Consider the following 19297-nt stretch of genomic DNA (forward strand, 5'->3'; position numbering starts at 1 on the left):
TCTCTAGTTCTCAGCCTGTCACCATTTTTCATATTTGTTAATACATAAATGCATAAAAATATATTCCACGGTGAAAGTATAAAAGCCAGTGGGAAGCAATACAACCTCTGTCCTGCATGGCTCCTCTAGCTGTATAGTAGCTCACTGAGTTGTATAGTGTTTTTGATCCGGGTCTGGTTAATTTTGGTGTGTGATGTTTTTGGGGGGTTGTACCTTGTTCTAAGATAAAGTTTTAAATTTTAAAAGGTCAGACAGAGAGACAGAGAGAAGTCTAGTCACAAAGTAGCAAAGAAAGTGCGCAACATCTGTATTGTACAAATGTCTCATATTTAGAGTAGAAAAGCAGTAAGAAAAAAAGATTGTGTTTAAAAGCGGGTTAGGCTCAGAGAAGCCAACGACACGAGAAAATCTACAGAATCGACTAATCTGGGCTCATGGGGGCTCAAAGAGACTGAACCACTAACCAAAGAGCATTCACGGAACAGGACCTATACTTTCTACACATATATAACAGATGTGCAGCTTGCTCTTCCTGCGGGACTCCTAACAACTGGAGCAAGATGCTCTCTGTTGCCTGCCTTTGGATCCCTCTCCCCTAATGGGCTACCTCGTCTGGCCTCAATAGAAGATGTGCCTAGTCCTATTGCAACTGGATACGCCAAGGTGGGCCGATACCCATGGGAGGGCCTCGCCTTCTCTAAGGAGAAAAGGAGGAGGGAAAGAAGATAGGGAGTCAGGATGTGAAGTTAATTAATGAATTAATTAATCAATGGCAGTAAAAAGTGGGTTAAGCTGGATTTGGATCCCAAAGACCCACTCTATTGACACCCTCTCCTGTCCCACCGCCCCCCTGCTGCCAAGGCTCCACACTACTCGGGCAGATATCTCCTGCAGGCCACACCAGATGGAAGAACATATCTGTAGTTGCTGTTTTTTAAACTCTACTTTATTTGGGGTTCCTAAAACCTCTACCTCTCTTCCAAGCCCCCACACCCTAAAAAAGAGAGAAAGAAGGTTAGAAGGGAAGGGAACATAGACCTCTTTATGTCTTCCAGCTGGGTAGGGCTGTCGGGTTGTTTTGGGGGCAATACCAATCTCAGGCATCAGGATATGCAGCAAACCCGCAAACACAGCAAGCCGTCTTCTTTCTTTGAAATTCTGTTTCTTCCAAGTAACCGATCCTTCTCTCTCTGGGCTCTCGTATTTATACTAACTGCAGCTGGCAGAGACCATGCCCCTCTCTATGCCACACAAGGCAATTATCAGCTGTGGACAAACTAGGCAGCCCCATACCCCACACTTGGGATTAAAACAAAAACCTGCTGACAGAACATAACTGAGTTTTTTAAAGAAACCAAAAACTTCTACTACACAGGTAAGAGGACTATCTACCCTCAGAACCCTCTTCTGCCCTCAGTTAGGATCCCAAAGACCCAACCTGCTGCCACCACTTCCCAAACCACCATCCAACCCTGCTTCCAAGCCCCTACCCCCAAGCTTGGGCCAATATCCTCTGCTTAGGTGCAGGCCACACCAGCCAGAAAAACAGATAGCCAAACTCAGGCAGAGACTCCCTGCTGGGCCAGAGCCCACACCAGCTGCCAGACCCCATAGGTGGTCCACAAATGGACCTCCTCTACTCTCAGTACCTGAAACTCCCACCACCCTGACATTATGCCTAGCCCCCATTCCCCTCCTCATCACCAACTCTGACAGAACCCTCCCCCACCTCCCACCCCCAAATCAAAGACCAGTTAGCTGATAAAATTTCAGCTCCTAACTCAGACAGAGACTCCCTGCTGGGTCACAGATCATGCTGGCTACCAGAATTCAGGCCACAAATACTAGAAGACCAAAGATAAAACAGAAACCAAGGGGGAAAAAAACGCCCAACAAAGTCAGCACCTAGAAATCAGCACCTAGGTCTATAATCATCCAAAACCCAGATGCCTAAATGCCAGTGTTCAGAACACAACCAACAATACCCAGGGCAATATGGCACCACCAAAGCCCAGCTATCCTACTAAAACAAGCCCTGCATATTCCAACATAGCTGAAGCACAAGAAAATGATCTTACAACCAACTCTATAAAGATGATAGAGGCCCTTAAAGAGGAAATCAATAAATCTTTACAGAAATCCAGGAAAAAAAATATAAATGGAGAAAATGAATGAAGCCCTTAAAGAAAGGAAAGCCAAGAAAAAAAGCAAACAAACAGTTGAAGGAAACAAATAAAACTATTCAAGACCTGAAAATGGAAATATAAGCAATAAAGAAAACACAAACTGGGGGAATAAATGTGGCTATTTCTCCAAAAATTGGGTATTGATCTACCTCAAAACCCAGATCTACCACTCCTGGTCATTTACCCAAAGATGCTTCATCTTACCACAAGGACACTTGCTCAACTATGTTCAAGGCAGCTTTATTAATAAAAGCCAGAAACTAGAAACAACATAGATGCCACTCAGCTGAAGAATGGATTTTTTTAATGGTACATTTACACAATTATTACTCAGCTGTTAAAATGATGACATCATGACATTTGCAGGCAAATGGATGGAACTAGCAAAAATCATTCTGACTGAGGTAACCAGACACAGAAAGAAGAAGATGGGTATGTACTCATTTATAAGTGGATATTAGGTGTACAATAAATGAGAATCCACAGACCCAGAGAGGTTAAGTAACAAGGAGCAGTCAAAGGGGGAATCCATCAATCTCCCCAGGAAGGGGAAATAAAATAGATTTCGTGGGTGGACAGGGGTCAGGTAAGGAATGCTAGAATAGGCAGGGAATAAAGAGAAAGTGTACTGGGAGAGATGACTGGACCTGAGGGGCATTTGGAGGCCCTATCTTGATAGGAGGGGGGTTCCTAGTGTCACTGCGACTTGATATGCCTTGTTTGCTTGATATCTCTGCAATTGTGGGAAGGGGGAGGGGACTGGAAGAAGAGAAGGAAGGGGAAACAGTGGCCAGGATATAATGTATGAGAGAAGAATAAATAAAAGTAGGGGAAATGGGTTAGGGTCTGTGAAATCATTTATTTTGCTGCTCAAGCGTAGCTACCCAGGTTCAATCCCTAGAAACAAAGGAGGAAGAAAAGTTGTCATCTGAACTCCTCACCCATACTGTGACACACACATACTTGCATGCGCACACGCGCGCGCGCGCGCGAGCACACACACACACTCGCACACATGCACACACCAAATAATAGTAATAAAATTAATGAAATTTTAAATAAAAGAATTGTGAAAGACTCCAATAGGTACTTTACAAAAGAAAGCATGTAAACAGGTTGATAAGCAGGTGAGACAATCCTCAAGACTATTACTCTACTACCAGAGACATTTAATAAAAATATCACCACATGGACTTCTGAGTTTAAAATCTGAGGAAGTAGAGTACTAGGAAGAATGTGGTTACTAAGCCACTCAGGCATTCAGACTGGCACAGTCACTTAGTTTAGGACTGTTAATTGTCTCCTGGAGCTATATGCATCCTTCTCCTACGACACAGTAGTGCAACTCCTAGGAAACATCCACAAGAAATAAGCACGTATGTGCACCAGTGGGCATTTAAAGGGATGCTCACGCTGTTTTATTCACAACAGCCAAACCAGGAATGTCTTAGCTAAGGTTTTGTTTCTGTGAAAAGACACCATGACCATGGCAACTCTCATAAAGGAAAACGTTAATCGGGGCTGGCTTACAGTTTCAGAGGTTTAGTCTGTGATGCCCACGGTGGAAAACACGGCAGTGTGCAGGCAGACATGGTGCTGGAGAAGGAGCTGGGAGTTCCATCCTCTGATCCAGAGACAGGAGAAGTAGACTCTGTGTCACACTGGTTATAGCTTAGGCATATAGAAAACCTCAAAGGCCACCTCCACAGCGACACACTTCCTCCAACAAGGCCACAACTACTTCAATAAGGCCACACCCCCTAATAGTGTCATAGAAATAGAATACAGGTAAAATTTTAATTTTTTTAAAATATAAAGTAGAACGTGAGAAACGGGGACTGACAAGCAAAGACAGAGCAGTGACGTTAAACCTTAAGACTGCCGAAGGGTTGGACGAAGGTAATATGATAAACTTCAGCAGAAATTAACATAGAGTCTCAAGTAGATGTTGCCCATACCTTTCTAGCACCCGCAGGGCCCCTGGAGCCACTGGAGTAGACTCTAAGCCTACCAGGGAAACCGGGTCTCATTGTCCGTGCGAGTCTCTTTTTTTTCTGGCTGCAAAGTTTAGTTCTGAAGTAGTCCAAACACCAAGAGGCCCAGTGCTTTCTGGCACGATCCTGGGCCAACCTCTAGCCAGGAACCAGCCCATGTAGAACTTTTGGCATTGTGGGAAACACCTTGTCTCTGGGAGAACAGTTAACTAGTCAATAAACCTCGCACACACTGTGAAAGCTTCCGAGGGATGGGGTGACTGAACTGGATGATAAATCCGTGTAACAGCGGGACTTTATAGTCACCGCAAGAAATGCACTTCGTTTGTAGATTTAGTTTGACGTGGTTAAATCTTTTTGAAAAAGTTTTTCTTTAACATAATAGTTTTTGTTAAAAGAAAGTCTTAAAATAATACAAGAATCATATTGAGGGAAAAAAAAAACCCCACAAGATTTCTGAGCTTAGAAAATAGATGATGAGTTAAAGTGGTTGTAAAAACTTTAATAGAAACACAATATCCAGAAAGGAATCTACAGATCAGACTCTTATCAAACGTGGAGTTACATGTGGAATCACCCGGATGTGAAAACTACCAGCTACGTGAGACCATTCTAGAGCATAGGTAATACATCAACGCTAAGGCATGGGCAGGCTAGCATCCCAGAACAGCCAAAACTGAAGCACAAAATACTGTTGGTTAACAGCCTGAAGGAAGAAACAAAAAACATTGTATACATTAGGGTTCTTTGAACATAAAACATAAATCATAATTTCAAATAAAAAAAAGTCCTAGCTAAACGGTATTAAAAGTGTTGGCACTGGTTTGCAGGGGGCCGTGGATCGGGTGGGCAACTCCACTGTCTTTTGAGGCAACAGCAGGCATTTGTGTGATGACTAAGGATGTTCTTTAGCTTAGATGAGTTTACCAGCCAGTAAGGAAGTCTAAAAGACAAACATTTCGCACTGCTGCACTATTCATGAAGAGTCGTTATTAACTCTAGTCTTCAGGATCTACGGTGATGAAGAAGGCCGTGTCATAATTTGTGAACAGAGCACCGATCAGACATCAGTTGTTACCCTGAAGAGCCAAATTCTTTATTTTGCTGTGCTAAGTCATTTTACTGAAAATGATATCCTAATGTAAACAGCTCTGGATAAGATTAATTATCATTTAATATCCACCCTAATAATGCAAAAGCAAGAACAACAGTCTGGCATTCTCACGTAGTCAATGTTTAATTCTGTAAAAGCATAGATGTTTCTAGACAAAAGAAAAACATGAGATTGTTTCGTGATTCAAAACTTCGAAGTTAAAAAAAATATGTGAATTTGTTGACATTAATCAAAATAGCTGTATGCAACATATCTGTGTACATACCCAATACACGTGTGTATGTGTAGTCAGGGATCGATTTCTATATACGTAACTAATGGTCTATGTGGACCACTCTCTCTCACGATATTGTGATTTTCCTGTCAATAATGACCTCTCACCCCACTAGACCTGAACAATAGAAGTCCCTTTCAGGAAAAAAAAAAACTCCACGAGGAACTTTGTCCGGGAGGAAATCAATAGCTTCCTTCCTACTTATCTTCTCTCCCAGAGCAAAAAGAACAGGAAACAAATCAACCCATCGAATGTCAAAAGATATGCCGTGTGTTCCTGCGCCGCTCGGGCCAAATAAAAGACACTTCTCTATTTCAAATCCATAAGTATCTGCTTGTCCTATTCTATATGTCAGGTCCTATTATTCACATGAGAAGTTACCAGTTATCTACAGTGGGTGGAACTATACCTCAATTTCTTTTCTATTGTTGGATTCTGGGTCTTCCCAGGCTCCTGGGTGCTGGGATTTACAGGTCTGTGCTACCCCTCCTGGCTCAATTGTTTAGGATCAAGATAAAGGGACAATTGCAAGTTGATTGCCTGTGTTCCAACCCTTGCATCCTCACTGATCTGTCGCTCAATGCTATACGTGTTAGTGTATTCTTCTGTTAACTTATATACCATGAAGGTAATGTGTTAATAACTTGCTTCTAGGTTCATTGTTAAAAACTGACTAAAGGGGCTGGAGAGATGGCTTAGAGGTTAAGAGCACTGCTTGCTCTTCCAGAGGTCCTGAGCTCAATTCCCTGCAACCACGTGGTAGCTCTGAAAAATGTGTGATGAAATCTGGTGCCCACTTCTGGGTTCCGGTGTACATGCAGGCAGAACATTGGATAGGTAATAAAATAAATAAATCTTAAAAAAAAATGACTTAAGATAAAATGGCCATTCAGCAGCTGTCAAATTCTTTGGGCAAATATAGGAAGCTTCCTCGATAGATTCAGAATTAGAAGGAAGTAGGAGATCTCTGCATATACATCCACGGTGATAAGTCACTATAAGAAGCCAGAGGCAAAAACAAACAAAAACCTAACAACAGTTAGAGCAAGCACACACAAAAGCCATGTGGTTCATTTTCTTCTAAGTTTGTAAGATCATTACAACAGACCTACAAGAATGGCTCACTGTGAGGACAACGCAACCCTTCCTGAGAGCCAGGTGCCAACTACCCAATCAAGAAAAGTGGCAGAGCCTTCCTGAGCACCAGACAGCAAAAGGAATGCATTTTTATAGCGCAAGGACTGGGTAGGACACAATCTCACCCCAGGGCTGAGAGAGTTGGAGAGAAACGCAAAGCATTACCGAAATCAAGATGCAAATGAGGGTGTGTGTAGCCATTGCCTCCAAATTGAAACATTCCCTCCTGAAGCGCAGAGGTGATCTCGCAGGGCTTGGGAAGCTAACAAAATTTACAGGAGGCTCATGGAACTTTCCAGGCTCAGGAAACTCAGAAAATTACAGAATTCACAAGGGTTCCCTCAAGGTTATATATACAACAGGCAACTGCTAGGAGAAGCCATTCTCCGAGCAGTACCTACACATTGCTCAGGCAGGCTCCAGGGATGCTATGTAGAAGAGTCATCACTCATGCAGGAGTGAGCATTCCCATGAGGCTGCTGCCTTTGAATCATCCCTGCTCCTGTAAACACCTCCTCCCCCACGTTCCTATAAATAACCCCCAATAAATTCATTAGTTTGCCAAGCTGGATGTAGGGGGGAATAATTTCTTTAGCCTGCCATCAGTTTCTTCTCTAAGGTAAATAGACAGTCTTTATGTCTCTCTGGGAAAAGTCGCGTAACATGGCGATATTAGACTAAAACGGAAAAGGGATTCTCTTATTGTTTCTTCAGTGGATAATAAACCAGATTCCATTTCTTATATTCTAGGTGGACATCTCTGAAAATACAGGCCTAACCAAAGTCAGCTCTACACAAGACAGTGAACGAATAGTTTCCTTGCTATTGTCAATTGCACCAGGTCAAGGGTGATTCAATGTTCAGGACAAACGGGGAGCTTTCAAAGAGCTTACAGGCAAAATAAGGAAGCAAGCATCAAAATACATACTCTGTGTCAACATGGATATAAGCTGTGTCCAAAAGAAATGAGTGCTTTCGGGCAGTGGTTTTCAAGCTTCCTAACACTGTGACCCTTTAATATATCCCCTCATGTTGTGATGACCCCCAACCACAAAATTATTTTTGTTGCTATTTCATAACTGTAATTTTGCCACTGTTATAAACCATAATTTAAATGTGTTCTCTGGTGGTCTTAGGAAACCCCTAGGAAAGGATCATTTGACCCCTGAATGGACCGTGACTCATAGGCTGAAAACCATTGCTTTAGACACTCATGAAGAAGTAAGCAAATGATCCGTAAACTTTGGGAAATGAACAGGATCCAGAAGTAAGTGAAGAACAGACATTCTCAGTGAAAGAATGGACAGAAGGGCTGCGTTTAACCAGATACAGAAAAGCGGAGGGTAAATGCAAGAAGGAAGAGAGGCCTAACGTTGTAAAGAAGAGGTGGTCCTGAAAGCAGAAGGCTTTATAAAGCATTTGAGTAAGTGTGAGCCTGGTGCAGGAAGAAGTGGTGTCTAGAAAGTCACCTGAGAAGCTGGTTCAGTTAGGAGCTACAATACAGGTGTGTGTTGGGTAAGGAAGCCGCCCACCAAAGAAGTCCGCATCTGCAATGCTGTGTTTTTAGTCCCTACAAAATCCATGCGTTAGGGGGAAAGCAGCAGCACCAGATCCAAGATGGCAGCCAGCAGGAGGCTGATGAAGGAGCTTGAAGACATCCACAAAGGTGGAATGCAAAAGTTCCATAACATCCAGTTTGAGGAAGCTGATTTATTGACTTGGCAAGGGCTTATTTGTTCCTGACAACCTTCCATATGGTAAGGGGGCCTTCAGAACGGAAATCAACTTTCCGGCAGGGTATCCATTCAAACCACCAAAGATAACAGTTAAAACAAAGATCTGCCACCCTAACATTGATGGGAAGGGACAGGGTCTGTCTGTCACCAGTTAGTGCTGAAAACTGGAAGCCACCCACCAAGACTGACCAAGTAGTCTAGGCCCTCATAGCACTGGTGAACGACCCCAGCCCAAGCACCCACTCCAGGCCGACCCAACTGAAGGATACTCTAAGTACCATAAAGAATTCTGTAAGAATGCTGAAGAGTTTACCCAAGAAATATAGGGGAAAGCTACCTGTGGACTAAAATCTGCCATGAGTGATCCCAGCAAGTTTGAGCAGAGACCCTAAATGGTGTATTCAGATACCTCGAAGCAGGACTCTGTGGAAAATTGACAAGTGCCACCACCAGGCATCTGCCTGTGGCAGTTACTAACTTTCTACAGTTTTCTTAATCAAAAGTGGTCTAGGTAACCTGTAAAGAAGGATTAAAAAATTCAGATGTTCTTTTAAAAACGTTCATGCGTTAGAAGCTTAATCACCAATCAGAAATGCAGTGGCTTGGGAGGTGTGTGGGTGTATAGGAGACATATGGGTCAATGGAGCAATGCTCCCATAAAAGGTAGGGGGCTAGGTGCCTCCTTTCTGCTCCTCTGCTGTGTCCTCACGTGTTGTATCCCTCCTACTGGGAAACGCAGGATTCAAGGCACCACCTTGCAAGCAGAGAGAACAGACTCTAACCTGCTGGTGCCCTGACCTTGGTCTTCCCAACCTCCAGAACCCTGAGAAACAAATGTCTTCTCTTTATAAATTACGTAACTTATGAGGTTCCTCTTACACAAGTACCAAAACACAACTCTGATGTCTGGAATCTATGAGTATGTGGCCATGCATAGCAAAAAGCCTTGGCATTTGTGCTTCGATTAAGGATCTTGAACCAGGGAGACCGTTTTGGCTTATCTAGGTGCACCCAGGATAACCAATGACATCCTTGTAGGAGCAAAGCAAAGAGGGCCAAAGACATAATGAGAAAAAAATTAGAAACAAGACAAAGGGAGCTGAAGTCAGCATGAGCAGCAGCCACATACCGAAGGATGCAGCTGCCTCCAGAACCTAGCATGACAAGGATTCCCTGGATCCACAGTGCCCAGTTTAGACTTCTGTGTCATTAGAAACCACTGATTGGCAGAAACTGGCTGTTGCAGAAGCAGAATTCTGACACAGAGCATGTGTAGCAACAGCCCAAACTCAGAAAGGCCAGGGAAAGGGGGTTTTATCGGGGTACCCACCACTGTTATAGACCTATTCCCTAGAATAGATCAGTAGTTACTTGTGTTCCTTTCCCTTACCTTAATGGCTGGACTAAATGATCTAATTTCTATAAGAAAGTTCCCCACTCAAGTTTTCTTCCTAAGAGAAAACTCAAAATCCCGACTAGAAGCAATGGACAGTCAACGCACGCCTAGAGTCTGAGAGCTTGTGTGCACGGATGCGTGTCTGATTACCCCCACAGAATTTGGAAGAGAGCAGCGCTGTGGAGAAATTATGCACGCTGTCTGTAATCATGCAAGAGACTTCAAACACGTGACCTAAAAACCTGAGTCCAAAAATTACAAAATGAGAGGGTTTGATTTGTCTCCCATAGATACACCACCATAGTTTACAAGGAAGCAAAACATTTAGTTTCACAAAAGTGGAACAGATTTTCATAGCTAAGCCCAAAACTTCAAAAGGACACCACATCATATATAAAATTCAAGCGTGTCTGCAAATTGCTCTTTCCTTTCTGTGTCAGAGAGTTGTGTGATCACTACAAATATCAAGCAAAGGCAAAAATACACTCACATGCGCAACTCCACAGCATCAGAGAAACCTAGAAAGGTCGTATTTTCTGACAGCTTCCACACTGACAGTCTCACTTAGCACTGTTAATTTGCAATTAGACTTTAATGATATAGGCAGGGTGCCAGATCTTCCTTCTAGCCACCCCTAGCCCTTCTAAGAAAAAGGCACAAATCACAACCCATATTGTGGGGGGTTTTTTGTTTGTTTGTTTTTTTGTTGTTTTACTTTTTTTCATGGGTCTTATATAAAGCCAGGCTAGCCTTAACCTCATGGCAGACAGTGTGCCTCCACTTCTTGAATGCTGTAATTTAGGTATAAGCTACCGTTCTCAGCTTCCAGTGCTGTGGGAGGGGGTGGGAGTGGGGAGAGGTGTGTTATCACCCATGATTCGCATTTTGTCCACCTTGTTTCGTTGAGACGGTGTCTGGTTGGCCTGGAGCTCGCCAGTTGGAGGCTAGTCAGTGAGCCCCATAGACCCAACTTCCTGAACTGTCTCAACATACCAAATTCCAACATGCTGGGATTATAGGTGTACCTCACCACACCTGAATTTCCTACATGGATTCTATGCATCAAAATCAGGCCTTTTTGCATATGTGTCAAGCACATTACCCAACTGAGCAATCTCTTGCCCTCCATCCCAAATTTTTAAGGGATAAGAATGTGCACACCCTCGACAGAATCCTAGAACAAGCTGGTGCTGCAGCCAGCTGTTCAAGCGATGTTCTAGAACTCAAACAATTGAACTCCATGCTGTGAACAAATATATCACACCATAGTTAGGGCCAGGCTTTAGGCCAAAACACGGGCCACTCACTATACTACTACCAAGCTGGGATGCCAGCATCCCAGGAAGAAGAACTGAGGACCTAGCAGAACACAGACACTTCCTCTCACTGGTCCCAAACCAACTCCCTGAACTGTTTCAACATACTGAAATGATCGAATGAGATATCACATGCAAAATACTTGGTACAGAATAAATATTCAATACATGATGTCAATGTTTAATTTGATGAGGACTAGGATGATGAATATTGGCAAAAAACTTGGAAACCTCAGGTTTCATGTATGTATATCAAGTAATCTCCCTATCCCTCAATAAGTACTTGTGCAAGAGAGGGAGGTCACAACCAGGCCTTGGATCAACTAGACTCCCTCTAACAACCTAAATCTTGCAAGGATGGCTGTGGATACCAAGAATCCAGCTGAGCTCTTTCCTGAGTTAATGGGAAGATTGTAGAGGCCATGAAATCCTATTGTGATTCCTGCAGGATTTGAGCTGTTCCACAAGCTTTTAGCCCAATGCACAAAGGTCACAGAAACATAACTATATGCCTTCCAACCTCTGAACATTCGCATGACCCAGCATGTGTCTTAAACACAAAGACCCACAGTGCAGATCCTCCTTCAAGATAGGGCTTCCTCCTGACTGCAGCCAGAAGCCCACCTCCAGCTACAGACTCCTTCAGTGGCTGCTGTGGCTGCCGAAAGCTGCCTGGCTTTACACAGCACTTCTCCAGCAGCTGAGCACAGCATGGGAACAGAAGCTTCAACACTTGGTTCAACCCAGAACAGTTCTGAGCGCAGCCGGCCCTGCAGTGGCCAAAGTTTAATCAGGCCTGCATCACACTTCAGCATTTTTCACCGATCATTCTTGCTTCCTTCCTCAGTATTTAATTCCTGGTGTATTTTTACAGTCTGGATAGACTTTCAGTGTCTGACTCCAAAAAACCCAACCTGAGACTGTTGAGATGTGGTCACAGGAAGGAAGGAAGGAAAGAAGGAAGGAAGGAAGGAGAGAAAGAGGGAAGGAAGGAAGGAGAGAAGGAAGGAAGGAAGGAAGGAAGGAAGGAAGGAAGGAAGGAAGGAAGGAAGGAAGGAAAGAAGGAAAGAAGGAAAGAAGGAAAGAAGGAAAGAAAGCTATAGTATCCTCGGCCCTAGAGGCTATAGTTATATAGCCTTACTTGCAAAACAAACTTTTCAGATGTAATTAACAAAAGTATTTTAAATAAACAAATCATGTTCTTTTACTCAGGTATGAACAATATAATCCTGAAGATGGATTTTCTCTTTAATGCAGTGATTAAGACCAGTCCTCAAGCATGTCAGACTGAGCACACGCTCCTCTACTAGCTCCATGGACAGCCCATAAACATCCTTATAAAATAGAGAAATACGAAAGTCAGACTCAGAAAGGGGCTGTGGCGAAGAGAACAGAGGCCAGGGCAATGTGACCCTTGAAAGGGAGACAGAAACCAATGAAGCCAGCAGTTCAGGTAAGCTGGACCGGCCCTCCCCTGGAGACTCCAGAAGAGGCACAGCCCTGGGAAGCACATTGACTGCAGCCTCGTGACACACTTATTCACTCTTCTGATCTCCAGGCAAGGAATTAGTGTTGTTTTAAGTCACTGAGTTTTTAGAAACCTGATGCAACAGAAAATGCATATAGATTTGAGAGCCTGCAGGGAGGTGCTGCCGTAAAACATACCTGAGAAGCTAGCTTTGGAGCTGAATAACAGGCAGAGGCTGGAGAAGGCTGAGGACGATGGTAAGAAGAGCCTAGAGTGTTTATAGACGATGACTAGATACGGGGTGCTAATCATTCTGCTGTGGCAGTGAACCACAGATGTCCTCGCTGCTGCTGGCCTTTGTCTTCTCTGAAAATGTCAGACTCCAGCCGTGAGAAGAAAACAGGGATGTGTTGAGACTCTAGGGCTAGGCCTACTCCTACAGGAAATTCTGGTAAACCTAACATGTCTTAGGAGGCCAGATTATGGCGATATTCCAGGGAATGTAAGGGAATATTGGTAAGAAAAGAAGAATAAAATAGTTGAGCTTATAACTTCAAGCTCAGAAATCTACACTGGTGTCTTAGGCAAGAACTACTATAAGAGCTGCCCAGCCCAACCCTGTGAGGTTTTGTTCCAACCTCCGTGTGCACACATACACACACACACTTCTGTGAAGGGTTTTGCTGCAAGCCCTGATGTCAGGTGGCCATGCCAGACTCCCCTTGCACAAGGGCAGGCTTCAACTGCACTCCCTAGAGAATGGTTCTACCTTCTGGCTACCAGCCTGTACTTTCCCGGTTCCACACTACAAGATGATATGCTACACCCTGAATGCGCTAGAGGGAATAAAAGGTAGTGGAAGATTAATTATAAATAGAAAAGATTTTAAAGCACACATTGTATGACGCTTGAGTGTGTTCCAAAATGTGCAGCTTTAAATTATATCTGAGTGTTTCTTTGATCTGATGTGATTGAGATAAAGGCAATTTAAAAAAAAAAAAAGAAAAAGCTCTCTGTCTTTCCTCTAGCGGTAAAAACAAACAAATAGGACATACATCTAGGGAGTTCGCTCCTCCCTGTTCTATCTGCAAAAACACTGGAGAGCCCACAACTAGATCAGCTTGCATCCTGATCATCAGTGCCATGTGTCCTATTGCCTTCGGTATGCTCTGCTGCCTTGAATTGGAACTGCTGTTCAGCTGAATTGCAAGTGGTGATTTTTAAGCATTTATTATTTTAGCAGGGCTTTTGAGATTTATTTTCATTACACATATAGTTGCACACCATGTGTGTGTACTGTAGAGGAGACCAAAAGAGGGCATCAAATCACCTGAGAGTACAGTTGTAGATAGATGTAGGCTACTGAATGGGTGCCGGACACCAAACCTTAGTCCCCTGGAAAAGCACCAAGTGTTCCTCATTACTGAGACATCCCTCCAGCCCCATTTAGTAGGCTTTTAAAGTGATTTCAGGCTTCCAAAAAACCAAGCAGGAAGTACAGTACTCCCCTATTCTCCCATCTTTGGGTTTCCCCTGCTATTAAAAATCTTATATTACTATGGTGCACTTTTTGAAAACTAAAATTTTTAAACTAACTCTGATAATAAGGCTTCAGAAGGAGGTAGGAAATACGGCAGGAAAAAAAGTACATGTTCTCAAATAATACCTAGATTGTCACAAAGAGAACATTGGTGAAAAGACAGACATTGAAGGCTCTGCCCTAGGGGCTCACACACAGGTTGGGAATGAGTTACTGAGAATTATGGGTGAAAAGATCCTTTTATATAGTCTCAGAAAGCTCCAGTGACCTGTGTCCTGCAGTATAGACAGAAAACTTTAAGCAATCAACTCGGACATGAACTTGAGATTCCGAAGTGCTGAAGTGTAACGCGTGTCTTACTTCCTATAGTAGAATGCAAGAGGAAATGGTAGATTGTCAGAATTGTTGGATGGAAGAGAAGCCAGCCATTTGGGGTCTCAACCTATTCTGAGCTCTTAAAAAGACAAAAATTAGGAGACGTCTGCCACTGTGTTCTCAAAAGAAAGCCAAGGACATGGATAAATACTCTTTTGCTAGTGCTTCAGGAAGATCAGCAGGTCAGAAGAATGCTAGGGGGTATTCTGTGAAAAGATTACTCGTGTGACTCATGGGTCCCCTCAACTCGGGAAATAGTGCAGAGAAGCCTTTTTGTCTAACGGAGCAAGTCCTCATGACAAACATGGGAGGCTCACAGGGTTCATGGTGAGCCACAGAAACAGCCAGCTAGGAATCAGAGGGCGGCTACAGCTAGATCTAAAATGCCCTCCGAGGCCTATCTATTATTGCCCTATCTATGATCTCTTGTGTTGCTCCTGGAAGGTGGGAGGGCTTCCAAGAAATGGAGACAGATACTAGCAGAGTCTTGGGATGGGGTGTATGGATCCTGTGTGTTGAAGAGGACTGCAGCTTGCTCCCACCATGGACTCCCTGCCACAACTGCTGCCTCACCACAGGCCCCAAAACCAACCCCAGAGTTAAACCTTCACCCAACCCTGCAGCCCAAGGTGAAACTCAGTTTGTTCAGTTTGTTTTCATTTTTATCAGCCCATCACCTCAGGCACTTGCTACAGAGAACCAACCACAGAGACCAAAAGGAAGATGTGGCCGGGGTTCTAAGACTTCCAAAGTGCTCCAGGCAGGAGATGGACTTACAAAAGTGCTCATCTGCAAACACATGCTATTCTTCATGAAGAAAAATAAATAATTCTATAGAGAAAGCTTCAAGCACAGAGCATGAAGCTACAAGAACAACAACAACACACACACACACACACACACAAAAAAAAAAAAAAAAAAAAAAAAAAAGCACTTTCCCCAGAAATCTGATGCTGTTATCCCAGCTGGGTTTTGACTTTTTTTTTTTTTTTTTTTTAATACAAGGCAGTATCTTTACTCCTCCCAGAACTCCCTCTTAACCTGGAATGCATCCTATCCTATGCCAGCCCCACCACTGTGCGGGAATAGCATACCAAGTGCTTCTTCAGTTTGACAGGCTCAGAGATGGGGGTAAATTTTGCTGCAGAATAGCCTGTATTGGCCTCACCGATGCCTGTTGAGATATGAGACTTTGAATTGATGACATTTTATACCTCGGGTTGAGACTTTCAGAGATACATAGGATGGGGTGGGTGGTATCCTGCATATAGAAAGCAAATAAATCTTTAGTGGCCAGAAGTGGACTGTGGTAGGTTGAGTAATGGTTCGGAAAGAATTTACACCTTAGTCTCCAAAGCCTGGAAATATACTACCTCATGACACAAAAGGACTTCGAAGATGGGAACATGTTGAGGACCTTGTGATGGAGAAATTACCTGGATTATTTTAGGGCACCCGATGTAATCACAGGATCTGTAGCAGTAACAGGAAACTTTCAGAGATAGGGTTCCCTCCCCCAGATGCACTCTTTAAAACATTCTGCCTTAAGAGGTTTCTGTTAAGAGATGGTATAAAAGCCACTGGTTTCTGAACATGGAACCTTTTTTCACTGAGCTTACTTTAAAAGCCTTAAAATGCGGACAAGTACTCTGAGCACCTATGATTAATTAAAAGACTGCATCTGGATACAGAGCAGATGTGTGTGAGAGAAGGACTGGGATTTCTCACACCAAGCCAGTTCTTGGTGCCTTCTCAGCACCATCCTGCCTCTAGAAGAAAGCTAATTACAAAGCTGAACATCTCTTCCCAGGGAGCGTGGAAACTAAACTCCACGACCAGAAAGGGGTCAGCAGAAGTATAGCTTGGTGTAACTGTCAAGGTATTCCAGAGAAACAGAACAGCCATCCGCCATTATCTCTCTCCTGGCAAGACTGCCCAGGCCATCAAGGCAAGAGAAAGGAAGCATGGCTTTTTCTTACAGTGCAAGAGAAGGGCATGCCACAGTTTGGGTTTTCTTTCTACCCTGAGCAGAGGTCTTGACAATAAACTTCTGTAAATTGTTTGGGTTTCTTTTCCTCTGTTTCCTGAGGCCGCAGTGACATGATACTGTAGGAATTCCTCCTTTCATCTGCTTCCTTTCCACTGACAGCTCATAAAGGATGGGCCACACTGGGAATGAAAGCTTCACAGTTATTTCTTAAAATACCCCGGGAATTTCAGCTCCGCAGACCTTGGACTGGATGCCAGAGAGAACATTTCTCCTGAGTTGTGGCAGCTTCAGTGCCTGGGGCTCCACCTGGATTCCCACAGGACCCTGAGCTAATAGCTTAATGCGTTTTAGGAGAAGATCCAGTAACCAGGTGGAAAAATTAGATAAGAGGCTTTTCCTGTTTGTTGTCTTTTTTGTTAATAATAATTTTTTAAATGCTTGTCGTGTGTGGATTTTATACAAAAGGCCAAATTTTCTTTGTGTGTCTGTTATAGGTTTTCTTGTTTAAGCAAAACTTGCGTTGACTCTTCTGTATAAATACTAACATGATAAAGAAAAAAATTAATGTGTACCTGACACCCACTAAAAAAGGCGCAGGATCTGGATTAGAGCACTGGTCTGTTAGAGTCCAGACCCCACATTCCTAAATACTTTTTGTGCATACGGCGCCAGGGATCAAACGCAACCTCGTGTGTGTGCTCGGCAGGCACTGTACCACTGGCCCCTATGCCCACCTTTTACCCTGTTAGCTCCCTTTCCTTTAGCTTCCCTGGTTTCTATGCTGAAGGAGATGTTAAGTCTTTAATTACAATTATTCAGTGCAATCGTGCAATCATACACTGTTACTGTTTTAAGTGACTAGACGATCTTCATAGTCCCCTTGAGCTTATGATCTTCCTGTGCGGCCAGGGCTCCGAAGGAAGGCCTGCAGCATGTCTATGCTATAGGTCTGTGCAGGGTTGCGTCCTCTCTCTACCCCCCAGAGATACCACGTGCTTCATGGAGAGATAGTAGACTTCCCATTATCCCCTTAAGAAGGTGGCCTGTGTGTACCCCTCTCTCTCGGGAACCAAACCCAGAAGCCCAGATGTGTCACAGGATCTGAAAGCTAGAAGTAATGATTCTCCTATTATTCCACCTAGAGCCTCAAGGTCATCCATTCCACACCTGTCACAGGAGTAGCCCATCGGAAATGGCCGAGCATTGGGGCTGGGAAAACCAGAAGGGAAACTTCTGGGTTGTACCCCACTTCTAAAGAGGCTTGGGAGTCCAAGAGAGAGGCAGACCTGGGAGCACTTGGAGACTCTCATCGGACAATGTGCCTGTTGTTTGCAAGCACCCAAGACAAGATCAAGGTGGCCTGAGGAGATGTTTGACCCGAGGTAACACATAAGATCCATCAGCAAACTCCCACCACCCCTGACTTCCACTCTGCAATCCTGCTGTGGGAGAAAGCGAGGTATCCCAGACTCTCTTGGGTTAAGTTTCTAATACTGAAATACCAGGCAAGCCCGACTTCAACGATGTTCGTTTCTGACATCTAGAACAGAAGGTCGAACTAGGATTCAAATGTGTTGAAGAATGGAGGAGGAAAAAGCATTATTTTCTTGCACATCTGGCTTTGAAACCTAAGAGATACAGATAACCTACGTATGACAACAAATTGAAGTATAAATATATATTGAAAGAACATAGTGCATTTTCATCTTTTCTCGTGTGTGTGTGTGTGTGTGTGTGTGTGTGTGTGTGGTACTGCATGTGTGGAGATCAAAAGGGCAGCCTACAGAAGTCAGTTCTTTCCTTCTACCTCGTGAGCTCCAGGTATCAAACTCACATTGTCAGACTCACCCCTGGCAGTGAAACGCCCCTCCAGGCCCCATCTTTACTTTTAATAGAACTTCTTAGAAACTCACAAAAGTGTAACAAATGAATACTACTTTGAACTCCCATTCCAACAATTATCAAGATGTCAGCCATCTATTATCTGCTACACAGAGAGAGACAGAGAGAGAGAGAGAGAGAGAGAGAGAGAGAGAGAGAGAGAGAGAGATGCACATACTTTACCACTTTACTGTACACGCGCGGCCACTCTCTACAACTAAGCTGCACTCCACCCTTACTGTAAAATATTTTGGCATCAAGTAATTTCATGCAAACACTTAATAGTTAAGGAATTTTTAGCATCACCAAGATACTATTACCACACCTAATAAAACAAATAATAATTCTGTAATACGACTTTTATTCCTGATCAAATTTCCCTGGTTGTCTCACAAACATCATTTTTAAAATGTTTGTATTATGATTCAAACAAGGTCCATAGATTGTCTTCGGTAATAGGTCTCTTAGGTCCATTTTAATGCACAGTTGTAACGTTACTCTCTAAAGGCTGTGATTGTTAAATTTCTAGTGCCTGTGGAATCATGCCTACAGATTCACAGGTTGACTGGCTGATGCAAAGGTTCTGTATGCTTCAGGACAAAGAATTCCTCACAAAGGAATTTGGCGCCCTCTAGTGCTTTCTTGGATTGTAACTGCTTCCGAGTCTCAACCCAGTTTTGAAACGAAACAAAACAACAAAAATCCAGGTATAACTAGTTTCTGCTCAGTGTCATTTTAGCTGGGTGTTTGTTACAGCACACCACTTAACAGTCTCTTTAATACTGGGAGATAATGCTGAAATCCAAGTTCAGTGCCAGGAGCAAATGATTTCTTTACTCTCTTGAGTCCTCAGATTAAGGAGGATGTCACAGTCCATCACTCAGAGTGAC

At 43.5% G+C, this 19297-nt stretch overlaps 1 pseudogene; it reads left to right on the forward strand.

Moving 5' to 3' along the window:
- Positions 1–8322: 8322 nt before the first annotated feature.
- On the forward strand, positions 8323–8789 carry LOC110566794 (ubiquitin-conjugating enzyme E2 L3-like; annotated as a pseudogene).
- Positions 8790–19297: the final 10508 nt, after the last annotated feature.

This window comes from Meriones unguiculatus, chromosome 8 (assembly GCF_030254825.1).
Source record: "Meriones unguiculatus strain TT.TT164.6M chromosome 8, Bangor_MerUng_6.1, whole genome shotgun sequence".
NCBI classification, from domain to species: Eukaryota; Metazoa; Chordata; class Mammalia; order Rodentia; family Muridae; genus Meriones; species Meriones unguiculatus.